The sequence below is a fragment of the Ambystoma mexicanum genome, chromosome 12, assembly GCF_040938575.1.
Source record: "Ambystoma mexicanum isolate Mex_15411 chromosome 12, UKY_AmexF1_1, whole genome shotgun sequence".
Classification (NCBI taxonomy): Eukaryota; Metazoa; Chordata; class Amphibia; order Caudata; family Ambystomatidae; genus Ambystoma; species Ambystoma mexicanum.
The window spans coordinates 452,884,983-452,901,300 of NC_090936.1; the positions used below are offsets into that span (position 1 = coordinate 452,884,983).

Below are 16,318 nucleotides of genomic sequence, written 5' to 3' on the forward strand. Positions count from 1 at the left end.
AGCACAAATGAGCAAAAGGAGTGAAAATGGGCGTCTGAATGTCAGCATCTAAGATAAACACATTCAGAGGCCCTTTGTGGATTTAGGTGCAACTTTTCTTGGTGCAAGTGATGACATGGGTTAGTACATTGCATCAAGTGCAGGAGGGGTGCAGGCTAGCTAGCAGAGTGTTGCTTGATGATGCCACTCAGCAGGAACATCACTGTGCCAGGCATGGGTCCAACCTGTGGCTCTCCAGATGTTTTGGACTACAACTCCCACGGTCCCTTACCATTCAATATGCAAGCTAGGGCCAAAGGGAGTTGCAGTCTAAAACATCTGGAGGACCCCAAGTTGCAGGCTACAGCTCCAGGGCAGTCACATGAAGACATGAAGGAGGAGGACATCGTGCCTATGGCTCCAGCACTACAAACTACCACAAAGTGGCTTAGGGGAAATTGAAACTTTCTTAAGGATGCACCTTGTTGAGTATATGAATAGCAGCAGCATCTGGCAGGCCTTAATTCTGGGGAGAAATCCCTTGATAAAAGGCCGAGATGCCAAGTGGCCCCATGTCATGTATGTAAGCTTGAGTCAGTGCTTGCTTTTTAGCCGGTCGCACTTTTCGTGCAAGCCCCTCCTTATTATGGAACACATTCATCTATACACTGCAGAATGCAAAGTGCTGTTGGCTGAAAAGTCAGGACTGGCTAAAGATGTCACACTTCACATGGGGCCACTAGACAGATATGAAAAGGCTGCACGGATGTTGAGTGTACTGTCAATGATTATGGGGCTAAAGTTTCTTTCTAACTTTAAATGTGCAGTACTTTGTGGCCCTCTTAAGCAAGGGAATAACGACATTTGAAATTGAGTGCTGGAAGACTAACCAGTGCACAGAGACGTATTTATGAGAGGGCAACAGGGGCTCACGCCGCGCGCCCCTACCTAGGGGCAGGCGGCCACATGGCGCTTACTTAAAAGAATGAACAACGGCTAACTAGCCTTTGGTGTGGGCTGAGCTCCCTAAAGACCACTTTGTGGTTAGATTCAGTATGTTCATTCATTTAAATCTTAGATTCAAGCTTTACATGTAAAATGAGTACACAGCAGTTGCCTTTCTCTTCTTTGTGCCAAATGTGGCTTATATTTAATTAGAATAGTTGCAGATGCACCCACAGCCGATGCATTTCGGCCTAAGTCCTTCCTCAGGGCCTATACAGGTCATCTTTAATCGTACAAGTCAAACAGTAGTCAGTACATGTGGTAAAGGGTCATATTGAATATCATCATTCAACAGTTGGACAGTATTCACAACACTATTGTCAAATATGAAAACCGGTCACTATTATTCATAGAGATAAAAGTGCAATCAGACAATCATGCATCCATTATATTCAATATCAGAGTAGTAATGTCATAAATCACCAAGGTATCTTATGAAAGGATACAGTAACCAAAAAGGATACAATTGGTAGGGCTCTTCCAGATCCTTGAATTCACAGGGCTTGATAGTAGTGAAGTCAAATTAGACCTTTCAAATGATACAACTCTCTGACTAATAAAACAGGCAGAGAGAGGGATCACTGGAAAGGGCGTGGGAGCATTACAGGACGTCAGCCTACGATAAATAAAGCATCATGAGAAGTTGTCCAAACTAAACTCTCACTGATAGCACAGCAATAGCACTAATTACAACACTAACCTGTAGGCTTAGAACTGGAATTTCCACCAACAAGTCTCAGAAGAAATCCAGGAATTGAAACAACGACAAAGGATGGGAGGTTAGTAAGGGAGACTTATCCCGAACGGCACGAGACTCACGCTAGATACCGGGTTGGTGCACCACAGGATAGAGTCCAAAGTTCTGTGCACAATCACATTCAAATAAACATTTGTTGATAATGCTTCCTTTCCCACATAGAACAGAAATGAATTGAGTCCATCTGTTATTTCCTCACAGGGGCCAGGGATGCGTGTGAAGTTACACGTTTCAAAGAGTTAAAAAAAACGCGTGCAGATTTACACGCAACAAAAGTACACGCAGCCTGAACAGCCGCGCTTGCAAGTATAGTAGAAAAGCGTGCTGATTTACATGCAAAAGTACACGCAACCAGGACCACAGCGTGTAAAGAGTAGAGTAGACCACATGTGATTTTACACGCAAACAGAAGTGCACGCAGCCAGACAGCCGTACCTGAAGAGTTCCAGAGTCCGCGTGGGGTTTTACCCGTGAACAAAGTACACGCAGCCAGGACAGCCGCGCTTGGAGAGTTCCAGAGTCCACGTGGGTTTTTACCTGCAAACAAAGTACACGCAGCCAGGATAGCCGCGCTTGAAGAGTTCCAGCGTCCGCGTGAGGTTTTACCCGCGAACAGTGTACACGCAGCCACGACAGCCGCGCTTGGAGGATTACAGCATCCACGTGGGAATTAACACGCAACAATTTACACGCAGTTAGGAAAGCAGCATGCAAAGATATCAGGAACCCCCGTGTGAGGATACATGCGACTGAAGGGCACGCAGACAGTGCTGCCAAAACTCATGTGTGAAGGAAAGCCAGCTCCAGGAGTTTGCGTGTGGAAGATATACGCCGAAGAAAGCCAAGGAAGTAACTGACAAGATGCGAGGACGCAGATCAAGGGTTCAGCTACCAAATGCCATATTGGTTCAATCAGAAGCAGTGAGCAATGTCTCCACGCTGCTTATGAACGTACTGCAGTAACACACGTGACTACCCTGAATCACGTGAATTCAACGACGTGAATAATGTAAACGTCGTTTTCCCGGCAGTACATCAAACAACCTCCATTTAGAATAGAACGGTCTAGCAGTTCTATGAGCATAACCCGTTCTGCGTGAAGATGGTTTTCCAGGTCCAGAGGTAATATGTCCAGCATGCATGACAAGTAATCAGAAAAAAGAAATGTTCTAAAGTACGTTGGGCCAGAAAATGGACAGCACGACAAAAAACAAACAGAAAGAGAAATCAATGCTTAGGACCATCAGCCGAGTCTCGGAACATTTATGAGTTACTTCATTGGCATTGGTTTCTTTTTTATCCATGCACATCATTAACGCTCCTCATTATGCCATTACTTCTCTATGCTGATATAGCCATCTCCGAATGTCGTGTTAACCAAGATGCATGTAAACTGAAATTTCACCACGTTAGTATTGGTGCCTTTTACAATAGAAAGTTAAACGTGAAAACTTAGTGTCCCCAGCGCACCTGGATTGTGGTTCCTGACCTGCAATGCCAGTAATGTTTGTCATCTGACAAAGCTTGAATCTAAGATTTAAATGAATGACTTGTATAAGGAGAGAGACTCCTGCGGAGGGAGAAGAGCAAGTGCTACGCAAAGGCGAGCCTCAGTAGCATTGATGTCCTGGAGGGGCCGAGCCATGTCGAGCCACAGAGCCAGCGGTGGCATGAGGGAAGCGAGACCCGTGGGTTAGAGGCTGGACGACAGGTACCTTAATCGAGCAGGAGGCTCCAGTCAAAGGGAAAGAGAAGATGGGAAGAGAACCATCTTCTTGGGTGTTGTGACCACTGAAGAGCAGTGGTGGGCCTGGTGCAAAGCAAATGTCGCAGAGACCTGAAAGAGGAAAGGAGCCCATAGTACTGGGCTCCACTTGGCAAGATCTGTCTGCTGCATTCAACCTGGTCAATCACAATCTTCTGTGCCGCCACCTCACTACCTCTGCCAACTTCTTCCCTAGGGCTACTGCCTGGATCACTTCCTTTCTGGAAGGAAGGGTCATGAGAGTATTTGCAGAAAACACCAGTCCTTTGCCATCCCCTGTTCCATGTGGGGTACCTCAAGGCTCTTGCATATCCCCGACGCTCTACAACATCTTCACAAGGCCCTTTTTTGACATCCTGCATTCCCAAGGCGTAGCCTACACTAGTTATGCTGACGACACCCAGATTCTACTCCAACACACAGGTAACTATGAGGACGACTCCAACACCCTCAATGACACCTACTCCACGATTCAGGCATGGATGGCAGCAAACCACCTATGCCTAAATGGGGACAAAACCGAAATCCCTCTAGTGGGACCCAAACAGTTATAATAAACCTTAGTAGCACATACGGAGCCTTCAACATTGATAATATCTTGATCCCTGTCTCATCGTCGGTAAAGGCCCTCAACGCCACGTTCTCCATGTCCTGCCAAGTGAAAGCTATTGCATCCTCAGCAGCTTATGCCACCAAAGTTTTAAACGCATCAAAACCTTTTCTCTCCAAAGACAGCTGGCTAACTATCGCCCGAGCAATCATAGGCTTGAGGCTAGACTACTGTAACATCCTCTTCACAGGCACTTCTTCCAGAAACCTTCAGAAACCTCAAGTTATACAAAACAATGCCCTGAAAGCAGCACTTAATATTCCAAAAAAATAACACATTTCAGCTGCGAGAAGAGCTGCTCACTGGCTGCCTATCCGCAAATGCATCATGTTCAAAACCCTGTCTATCACCCATTAATGCCTCTCCAACACTGTCCCCCCTTACATCTCGCCAAAAAGGATTAAAGCCCAATCCACCAGACCCTGTAGGACCCCACATGCTCACTGTCTTCTCTTACCTACGGTCAGACGAGCAAAAACTGGAGGTACAAGCTTCCCCTACATCGCAGTCAAACATTGGAATGCCCTCCCACCTTCACTCAGAGCAGAACAATTACACTGGGTATTTCACTGTACCTGTACCTGCTATGCCTGTAAAATGTACCTAAATTGAATATAATGAATGTGTTCCTTTAATCAGCACCTTGATGTCCTCAGGTTGTTTGCATGCTTAATAAATTAAATAAATATCTTCCCCACTGAGATAGAGGTACCGATGGGGTCGCAGGCATTGACAACTTGTGCAGGCAAGCAAGGTGTCAGACTGCTTGTTTCCACAAATACCGAAACCGATGCAGGTACGAAAACTTAAGACAATGTAATGAGCAGACAGCCCCACCAAACAGGAGTGAAAGATATACAAACACTGTAATTCAAGGCTGAATACCCATCAACGACACAAGAACTTAAGGAAGTGTAACGGGCACACGGCCCCACTGAACCAGAGCAAAAGAGATACGAACATTGTGTATCAAGGCTGGAATAGCCATCAACGACACAAGAACTTAAGGAAGTGTAACGGGCAGACGGCCCTACTAAACCAGAGTGAAAGATATACAAACACTGTTATTCAAGGCTGAATAGCCATCAACGACACAAGAACTTAAGGAAGTGTAACGGGCAGACGGCCCCACTGAATCAGAGCAAAAGAGATACAAACGTTGTGTATCAAGGCTGGAATAGCCAACAAGCGTATCAAAGAAGGACAGATACAAGTCGTGCGCAGAGAGAGAGCGAACGGAAGGTGAATGCTCTGCAGCACGGACAGCAAAGTGCAGGAGACCACAGGGACTTGTATTACCCAAGTGGGCAGACACCCGAAGAGAAATTGTGCACTTGTGAAATAAGATATTTACTGCAGAGCCACAGGATTTTGGGAGGCCCCAATGCCACGAAGGTGAAAAAGAAAAGAAGTGTCTTTTTAACTAATCTTGGAGGGATTGGAACATTTAAAAATCAGAGACTGTTTTCTTTATCAAGGTGAGAATGAAACCCATATAGAAGATAATTATGATTTTATCCAAAGAACTCGAAAGGAAGATTGTGAAGAATATACCATTCTGCTCTAAAGGAACTTGAGGATGAGCGCAAGTCAATACAAATTGGGCCTACAAACTAAGAAATAGCAAACAAAAAAAACACCTCAATTCATGGTTCACGCCCTACCTAAAAGAGCTCAGGCTGGCCAAAAGAAAACTTGAAACCATTTGGAGACTATCCCCATCAGTCAAAAATAAACTCAACCTCTCCAAAGCCTCCTCCCAATACAAGAAAGAAATACTATTAGCCAAACAAGAAACCTACAATACTAGAATATCTAATTCCAAATCAAGTGTCAAAGAACTGTTTAGCATTCTGAAAGAACTGGAAACACCCATTGTACCCCAAGAAAACTGCACCAAGGATAAAAAATGGTGCTCTAGCATACAACTTGCTCTAACAAATAAAGTAGCAAATCTACAAACCAAAATTGCCATCAAGAAGGCATCGCTAACACCTCACATCCCGCAGAGTTCAGCGTCACCACCACAGCCTAAGATGGAAGCCTGATTCTGCTTCTCTAAGGTATCGATCATAGAGGTAGAAAAGGTCATCCTGGGTCTTAAACCGTCTAACTGTAAAGGCGACCAATGCCCAGCACAACTCATCAAAGATGCTGCGAGAGAATTATTGCCATTTATAACCAAACTAATCAACTCTTCCTTTACCTCAGGCTCAGTACTGAACAACCTAAAAGAGTCCTGGGTACTGCCACTACTAAAGAAACAAACCCTTGACCCTGCCATTCCGACGAACTTCAGGCCCATCACGACCGTGCCCTTTCTTCTAAAAATTCTAGATAAAGTGGCTTATTTGCAAATTCAAAACTTCCTAGAGTCTAACCACCTACTTGGGACCCGTGAATCAGGATTCCGCCCGCAACATGGGACCGAGACAGCATTAATAGACCTTAAGGCCCAAATAGACGAATGTAGAGACAATGGCCAAGCGGCCCTACTTCTCCTCCTGGACCTATCAGCGGCATTCGACTTAGTGGACCACACAGTCCTCTGTAGTCACCTCGACTCGGCAGCCCACTTCTCAAAAGAGGCCATAATCTGGATCAAGTCATTCCTGAGCAATCGGACTATGAGAGTCTTTGCTCCATCAGCCTCAGCAGATCCAATTCCCATAACATGCGGTGTACCACAAGGTTCTTGTGTGTCACCCACCCTCTACAATGTCTTCACGAAGCCACTCTTTGATGAAATGGACCATCTGGGTATCGCCTACACCAACTACACAGACGATACCCAGATCCTCCTCCCGCTCTCAGGAGACTACGCCAAGGACCTGGCCTTAGTGAACAGGATATATAGCATTGTTCAGGCATGGATGGCCACACACGGCTTATGCCTGAATGATGATAAAACTGAGTTTATCATCATAGGCACCACTACCTATATATCCAAACTCAGCCCTGATTATGACAACTTCATTATCGATGGGAACAACATAAAAGTAGCTCATGAAGTAAAAACTCTAGGATTTTACCTAGACACCACCATGAACTTTACCAAACAAGTTAACTCTCTAGCTTCTGCCACAGCATACACATGCAAACTTATCAGAGCGAACAAACAATTCCTCTCTACAGACAGTTGCATTACACTTGCCAGAGCCCTTATACTATCCAAATTAGACTATTGCAATGGATTATACATTGGAGCAAATAAACAGACCATCCACAAAATTCAAGTTCTCCACAACAATGCCTTGAGAGCAGCACTCAAGATTAATAGAAACGAGCATATATCCTCAATAAGAAGAGAATACAAATGGCTCTCCACCATAGACAAAATTCATCTCAAAATCGCCTCCCTCACCCACAAATGTATCAATAACAAAGCTCCACCCTACCTCATGGACAGGTTACGTAAAAGAACTTCTTCCAGACCTACCAGAATAGCCAACGCTAACTGCCTCCAAGTTCCGCGATTCAAACTCGCCACTATAGGAGGAAATAGCTTCCCGGTTAAGGCTGCGCAGTTATGGAACTCCCTCCCCCATGACGTTAGAGAACCTCAGCCCTTCGCTAAATTTAGACAAAACCTCACTAGGTGGCTGAGAGCCAACGACAGCTAACCACTCCACATGCCACATTGTACATAACTGTATATAACTATATATTATGAGACTTTGATTATGCGGGAGCATGCTCCTCGCTCCCTTGTTCTTGATCGCTCCCTGTACATATCTGCTTACTGTAGTATTGCTGATGTCTATGCCCACACTTCCTGCCTTCTTTTTGTACTTGTAATTAGCTGAGCTTATCTGTAACCAAGCTCAGCGTATCTCTGCACCTTCATCTGATTTGTTTTTTCTTATGTATCTGTAACTAAGTTGAGCATATCCTTGTCTGTTTGCGCCCTGATGCCCCAGGGTATGGCACGCCATACAAATAATAAACTAAACTAAACTACATACCGGGGCTATTGGGCAAGCATCCCTTTGTCCTTTTAATAAGGTGTTTTCTAAAGTGGCAGTGCCAGTTAGTTGGATAGGATTCTGAAAAAATACTTTTTATTTTGGACTTGACATGCACCCAGTTTTAATAGGTAGGGAACTTTCCTCCTAGAAATATGGCAAGTTAGGAGTTTTATTAAATTTAAATAAAACCACTATGTCCTTAAATCGCACCACTCCTTCTTCTGGTTCATGGTAGTGCTTAATTCCCCAAGTGATCTACCGCGAACATTACTTTGTAAGTGATGGGTTACCATGGGGATTAATATTCCCATTGCTAAAGTATTGTGAGGCTATCTGGCCTAGCAATATATATTGCCTTGTGGTGTGATAACTTTATCTACTGATCGATCAGAGGTGTTATTTACTTTCTTTGGAGCTATAGTACTACAGGGATTACTCTTCCAAGTTCTAGATTGCTCTGGAGAATTACTTTCAGTACTGTGAGATTATAATCAGATTTACTTTCTCTGATGACAGATTATTTATGATGTTTTAAAAAATACTGGCCACCTTCAGCTATTTTAGATCTCTTGATAACAATTGAAACTTCTGAATGTGTTAGCGTTCTGTGAAGGAGTACATGTGTTTGGTTTAGATGTAGTCCAGTCATAGGTTCTCCGCACACATTTCCTAAAACTCAGTCTGGATACCCAGCAAGTGGGAAAATATCCATTATCGGGGAAAATTGGTGATTTCACTGGTGCCGCAGGGTGAGTCGCCTGTCTGGCCTTGTATGTATGTGTGGGATTTCTTTGAGGTGGAACTATCGGGAAAGCAATGGGGCGCTGTATGTATAGCAGAGTTCCACACTATGTTTTCTGGTATGTGTGGGGAAAAACAAAACAGCAAGTGCCTGCATGGTGAGAGAAACAAGCCTAGCTAGCTTACTTCCGGGTGTTATGGGGCAACCAGAAATATCTGCACCGGTGAACGGAAGTGCACATGCGACGCCATACACAGGAAGGGTGAATGATTGATAGCACTAGTATACTGATGCGTTGCGCCTTCAACTCCCATAGGCGCTAGTCCACTAGTGCAAACCGAAAGCACACCTGCAGCTCCGTACGCATGGAGGGTTGTGTGGAACCAGCATGTCTGCATTGAAGGAGTGTGAGTTCACTGGCACCGATGAGCCGAAACAGCACTGGATAGCTAATTCTGTCATTAGAACATGTATGTATGAGATATGCAGCTCTGCCGTCAGTATGTGGGTACACAGCTGTATGGCACTTGCAGGTCTATAGGGGAGCGTACTACTGGTGGCATCTGCTTTTCTCTGTATCCATTAGCATGTACGGAGTCCAGGGGAGATGCTGTGAAGGGCGCGGCTCTCTTTCTAGATGTCATCCATAGACCGATGGGGGGAGGGGGGCAGACAGTGTCTCATTCTATTATTCATGTTTCACATGACGTATACTCACCGAAAGGCCGCTCGCGCACCTGTAGTGAACACCAGGAGGTCTTTGGTGCAGCAATCCCCGTGCAATGCCCACAGTTACACGTCCAACCCTGGAGCACTTGGTTCTGGCCGGCCCAATGCGGTCACATTACCGGAGGAACAGACACCAGCAGCGGGAGGATGGCCCTGGCAGCCTCGGCAGAGGATGCTCCCAGCTGCCGTCTCAAATCCACGGTGTGATGGAACCGGCCGCCACGTCACTGTCTCCATAGCAACCTGGAATGAGGACCCATGCGCTCCTTCGGAACTGACAACCTGCGCGTGTGCAAGTAAACACCGTGACCATTTCCCGGGACACGAGGGATCATTATAAACAATGCTCTAGGTTTACGTTACCTTTCACGACATACAGCATTTAACAGGGCAGGTCGCGAAACGCACACGTTGCACATTATTGACATACTACTGTAATTCTTAATATGAAATATTTGCTATATTTTTATAAAACACATTTTGTTTTTCAAAAGCTGCTGAAAAAGCAGATTGACGTTTTGAAATAAAATACATGTTTCATGTCTGATCCAGGATAGCCCAGGGGCAACGTGCTCGCCTTGGAATCCAGAATACTCATAGCAACACAGCTTCGGTCCCCGAGTCCGTGCTTAGTGTTAAAAATAACCAATTACAATTATATTAAGACGGCAATACAGGGTGCAAGGAAATCCAATTTCTTGTAAAATACTCTTAACAGTTCAGCAACTGCGGTGCTGCCGCTTTAAGGGCACATGCACGCAGTGGAGTGACGTTGCACTCTGCCGGGTGCAGTATAAATAAAGTGGGTGTTCCGGCCGTGGCAGTGCCAGCGGGGAGCCCAAATCAGCAACAAGTGTGTCTAACAGTTCAGCAACTGTGGTGCTGCCGCTTTAAGGGCACAAGCACGCACTCCGCTGTGTGCAGTATAAATAAAGTGGGTGTTCCGGCCGCGGCAGTGCCAGCGGGAGCCCAAATCAGCAACAAGTGTGTGTGTGGGCCTTTATTGGTGGAGGGAGGGGCTCCCAGACTCTCCGGTAACAGAGACGCTTCACAGTGGTGACGAAGCAGGTGATCGTATAAACCCGGGCACAGCAGTGATATTTTTCTTCTCTTTTGATGATTATTTTCACCATTCTGAATGCCGCAGAGGGGAGAAACCACACAGTTTGGCCGCCATTTTGGAAACAAGCCTGGGATGGTTGTGGCTCTAAAGTAGTGCCTTTGCGCCATCCGGGCTAAACTTTTGGACACTTTATATGCGGGGCAGCTGGTAGTGCACATGCTGTGCTTTTGAAGAGATTTTCTTCATTTTTCTCGTCGAGTAAGAGGTGAGGAGCTGGGGAGGTCTACAATGTCTAATCCCCCACACTAACGTGAGATGGGGGTTTAGATTCTATTAAAGACAAGGAGGCGATTATTATGCATTACAATCTTTACTCTGAAACCACAGCAGCAAAGAAAAAACGTTTACAAACAAAAAGTTGTAAAGAACAGAACTAAATAGAGTTCAATGTCAATGTAGGGTAGCTACCCAATCCATGATGGAGGACAGGTGAAGCCCTGCAGGTGACCAATGAGCAGGGACCCTTCCTTATATAAGTCCATTACTCTAATCTCAATTCCTCTTTCTGTAGCTGTCTTGAACCAAACGTCCACTGCACAGATCAGACGATAAACGATGAAGGCAAATCCAGCGAAGCTCTCGTACCACGCACTCCATAACCTGTAACTGCGAGCCACACTCCCGATGAGAACCTCCACTAGAAGCTGTAAGAACAACAAGCAAGAAGGGTGGGTGGTTGGGAAGAACAACAAACCAAAGAATGTTCACATGAACCACCTGTGTACATGCGTATCACAGTTGACATATTATATCATATCCAGGGTGGGAGGGTGGGATAATAATCGCCTCCTTGTCTTTAATAGAATCTAAACCCCCATCTCACGTTAGTGTGGGGGATTAGACATTCTATGACAAGACAGGAGGCTCATATTATGCAAGTTCAAAGCCCTTGCATCTCATTAGTACAACATGATCCATACAATAGAGCCAATATAATAAATAATAAAATAAAACAATAGGAAAGGAAACACTTTAAAATGCTTTCATTAAATAGTCAGCTGGCCGCAAGAGAATTGCCCAAGGCTAGGTTGCCCGAAAAACTGTCTTATAAGGCATAGTCAAATCCACCGCAAGAAAAACAGGAAAATGTGCCAATTCCAGCGTTCCTTACAGGTCACCAAAACCAACTGGTGAAAAGAGGGAAAAACATTGAACAAAGTTCTCCTATACTAATAGGTTAGGACAAAACTCATCTGAAATAAATACCTCTGCTGTCCAATCAAACATTTAAACACTTAAATTCCTACCATCTTTGGGAACCTAGAAAGCAAACCAAAGAAAAATAAGCACCTAGCTCTCCTGGAGATAAAGAAAAGAACCCCATAGGGGTGAAAGTCTTGTAGGTTCCATCCCATGCATTAAAGGAAGATATTGCATTAGAAACAGGGCATGTCACAGAACTACACTGGGGAACCAAGAGGGAAAGACAAATCTTCAAAAGGTAAAATGGGAGTAAAAGTAATTTTATAAATTTGTAATAGGACAACCCATCCTGAGCGGAGCTGAGAAGCCATAGACTTAATCCACAATTGTGTTCAGACATACGTGTATACTAAGGAAAGACGTCTTCTAGAGGCAGAGGCAGAATGGCCGAGAGGGGCTTCACCTGAGAAGCTAAACCTGTCAAACCGCCAACACAGAGACTTTCAGATCTCCCGAGCTCTCCATGACAAAAGGCAGGGATTTAAAAAACATGACCCTTAAGAGGCCAAACTCTGCAAGGAGAAACAATGTATCTACAACCAATCGTTACCATTATAAATATGTCCAGTGTTTGAACCTTGTTCCTTCCACCCTGGTTGATAAATCCACTAGAGGATCAAAATAAAAACTAACCGAAGGAGAACTCCTAACTTCAAAGTCTTAGCAAGATTCTAAACTGCAAAGAACTGATCACTAAACAGTTAAACTGAAGTTACACACCAGAAGAGGTGTAAGCTCTAATTCAGCCAATTTGAAGATCCTTGAAGATCACAGCAGCCTGAGCTGGCACAGTATTGCAAAACGAACTTTTGTGAAAACCCAAAAGGTCCACCTGCCATGTAGGTGACTAGGGGAATCAAGTTGTTGACTAAATATATACATATATATACATATATATATATCCGAGCCCTCTGGGAATCGCACTGGCAGACCCCTTCTGATAGTTAATGTAGACGCTGGAACGCATCGTGATAGAGGGTTGCAATAACTTGTATGGGAAATTAGCAGCATTTCCAGACACCTCTATCCCACCAAGGGATATTGAGCCTTCCCAAAGGAGGAGAACCCTCCCCCACTTATCCAAGGGAAAAACCTTGCAACCCAGAAGAAGGCTACCCTGAAGACCACATTAAAGCCCCGCTTTACACCCTTAGGAGAAACAAATACACTCTTGCACTTCTAACCAATCCCCTGACCGTGGACGGGCTCCGCCGAACCTATTGAAATACCAGAAATGCGCAAAGGAAAGTAACTGACGCGGGGGAAATGCTCAGTGCGAGTCTGCACTGGTCACAAACCAGAACTCCTGTAAAAAGGAACAGAAACCATCGGAAGCTATTCCAAGAGGTGTATATCATGATTGCAATCTCCCCCAGGGATGTCGGGAAGGGGAATGAAGGGGGAAAGAACTCTGGGATAATCATCAATGCCCCGTAAACAAAAGGTTGTGAAAGAAATCTGGGACCACTGTCCCCTCAAACCCTGAGGTCTGAGTCTCTGTATTCGTGTGAGGCTGACTGGCCACTAAGGGAATCAGGGACAGGAAAAGTAAGCCCATTGTACATATCAAAAGCACTTATACAGTACTACGACCCTCAGGTATAAGCGGTACTTATCAGTAATACGAACGGTGTGTGGTGAGGAGTTCACTTACCGATCTCAGCTGGATAAAAGACTAATTTAGACCTTTTTAAATTAGGAACCTGTATCAGTAGGGTCAGCACGGAAGTGAAATAAATAAATAACAAAGAGGTTAAGCAACTCTCTTGAGGGTACAGAAACCTGCTTGAACTCCTCGAGCAGAGGAGAAATTGCAACACACTGTTAGACGGTTAGCTGAACCACAGGTCAAGCTTTTGGGAGGAAAAACCATGAGGCAGGTGCCATAAAGTTATTAATTGCCAACACGTCTATCTGATACCATCAAGTGTTCCCAAACACTCCCTCCAAGTAAAACATGGTTGCTCAACGTACCATGCAACAAAACTGAACAGTTACCCTCTAGCTGACCCTGTCTCCACCAATAGTCCAATAGAATAATGAATGTCCAATGGGACAAATAGTGAGGAAAAACACGTCCCCACTAAAGAGAGCATCAAGCCTTGCAGACCTCAATAGAGGCATAACGCATCATCTTTTTCATCCTCATGATGAGATAAAAATTACTGCAGCCTAAGCAGCACAGGTATTGGGTGGAGCAATTGATATCGGGGAAAGCAAAACCTAAGGAAAGGACTGAGTTGTCCTGAAACTAACTAAGGTAAAGGGCGCCAGAATTTTACTAAAAGACGAATGTTAACACCAACGTGATGGCTAGAGAGGAAGGTCCAACCCCCCTACATGGGTCTGTTTACAAATACCTCCAGACACTCTTTTCTTTAAAGTACTTAATAAATAAATAATATAAATAATATAAAATATCCAAGAAAGAGGGGTTACGCCCTCACAGGGGTCCGAACCCCCAGGCCCTTATAGAAGCAAATACCTACTGAGCTATCCGGGCCACTGACAATTCTGAAAAACGCAAATGTGTTCCAGTCAACATTTAAACAAATTGTTTAGCAAAAGAGTACACTGAGCAAGTGCACACTCAACTGCTCACCCTAGCAGGGTGTGTCAACCAGCAGTACACGAGGGAGCACCTCGAAGTAGAATCCAGGCAAAGCCTGAAACCGAGCAGGTTATGGCATGCTCACAGAAAAATCATGACATCTGCCATATGCAGCACCTAAACAAAGTTGTCAACCTTAAGGGAGGAATACACTGAGCAAGCGTGCCTCCATCTGCTCGCCCGAGCAGGGCGTGATAACCAGCAGTACACGAGGGGGTAGCCTCACAGTAGAACTCAGGGAGAACCTGAAACCGAGCAGGTAATGGCACACCAATAGTTAAGGTAATCACCAGCGCCATACGCAGCACAAAAACAAAGTTGCCAACTTTAAGTGAGAAATACACTGAACCAGTGTGCCTCAATCTGCTCCACCGAGCAGGGTGTGGAACCAGCAGTACACGAGGGGTTTACCTCGCAGAAGAACACAGGCAAGCCTGCAAACAAGCATGTTTATGGCTCCCATACAGTGAAAGAAATCACCCATGCCATATGCAGCACCTAAACAAAGCTGCCGACCTTAGGGGAGGAATACACTGAGCAAGTGCACCTCAAACTCTCCACCCGAGCAGGGTGTGGAACCAGCAGTACACGAGGGGTTTACCTCGCAAAACAATACAGGCATAGCCTGCACCAAGCAGGTTTACGGCACTTACAGTGAAGGTAACCCTTTATGCCATATGCCGCACTTAAACAAAACTGCATACTATTAGACTTCGCATCAGGCCCTTGAGCGGGCAGGCTATTGTCAGGTAAATGTTAAAATCTTCATTGTTTAAAAAACAAAAAATGTAATTAAAATGTATATACTTTAAAATATAAACTGGACCTAACGGGAACTGAACCCAGGTCGTCTTGCATGAGAAACAGGCAACATCATCATTGAGCTATCCAGCTGTTTGAATGAAACAGAAGCTCTACTAAATAAAGAACACAGAGCTTGTGTGGGACCATACTGGGCAGGCAAGCTCATTAGGCTACCGCACCTGGAATTTCCAGGCATCTTGCACTGAAGCGTTTGTAAAATAAAAGAAACACAGAAGGCCATGCGCGCTTGGTCTGAAGCTTTAGCAGCTTCTGTCAAACTAGTGCGTGACGGAACCATAATAGGGCAGGCAAGCCCTCACCCAGGCGTTTACAGAAAGAAACAAACATTGAGGCACACCGCCGTATAAATGAAGAGGAAAAAGGAAAAGAAAAATGAACATTTTTATTTTCTGGTTACAGTCCGTATTCAAGGCTAGAACCCTGGTCGTCCTGCTTGCAGGCGAAGAGCTTGCCTGTCGTGCCACTTGAGCTGCCCTTCCCCCATGTGCGCCAGACTGAAGCTTAACAGCTTCTGTCATGGGCTGCGCTCACGGGTACAGCAGGAGAATCTCCCCCTTAAATACGCGGCTACATGAAAGGGAAAACGAAACACCCCGTGCACGCCGACCTGAAGCTTAACAGCTTCATTACTGCCCGGCACACAACGGGTCCACAAACGCCTCATAAATCAAGAGGCTCACAATGAAAAGAAAGAAAACACGTGTGCGCCAGGTCTGAAGCAGCAGTTTCAGCTCGACTGGCGCACACGTGTTTTAACATATTACGCTCTAAAAGCGTATTTCACCCACAATAGTAATTTTCCAAAAAACGTCATGAACGCTTGCCACATTGTGAAATATCACTCGTAGGAGGTAGCAGCCAACAAATACCCAATGTGTGAACACACATTAACCAAACACCTATAAATTAAGCAACGGCCGCACGCAGCCTCTCAGATACAATGTACCTAATCAGTAAACCTCCCTTACATATTAAAGGTACTGAAATATATTCACCAAATA

At 45.0% G+C, this 16,318-nt stretch overlaps 1 protein-coding gene across 18 annotated transcripts in view; it reads right to left on the reverse strand.

The window, feature by feature from the left end:
- Positions 1–16,318, reverse strand: part of MICAL3 (microtubule associated monooxygenase, calponin and LIM domain containing 3) — a 2,299,897-nt gene that overhangs the window by 2,124,302 nt on the left and 159,277 nt on the right. Inside the window, exon 1 of one of the 18 annotated variants that reach the window (XM_069628667.1) lies at positions 9,545–9,810. The exons of the other annotated variants lie outside the window; for them this stretch is intronic. The gene's annotated coding sequence lies outside the window, so the exon portion shown is untranslated. Of the gene's footprint in view, positions 1–9,544; positions 9,811–16,318 lie in introns of those variants that run through there. 18 annotated transcript variants of the gene reach the window in all.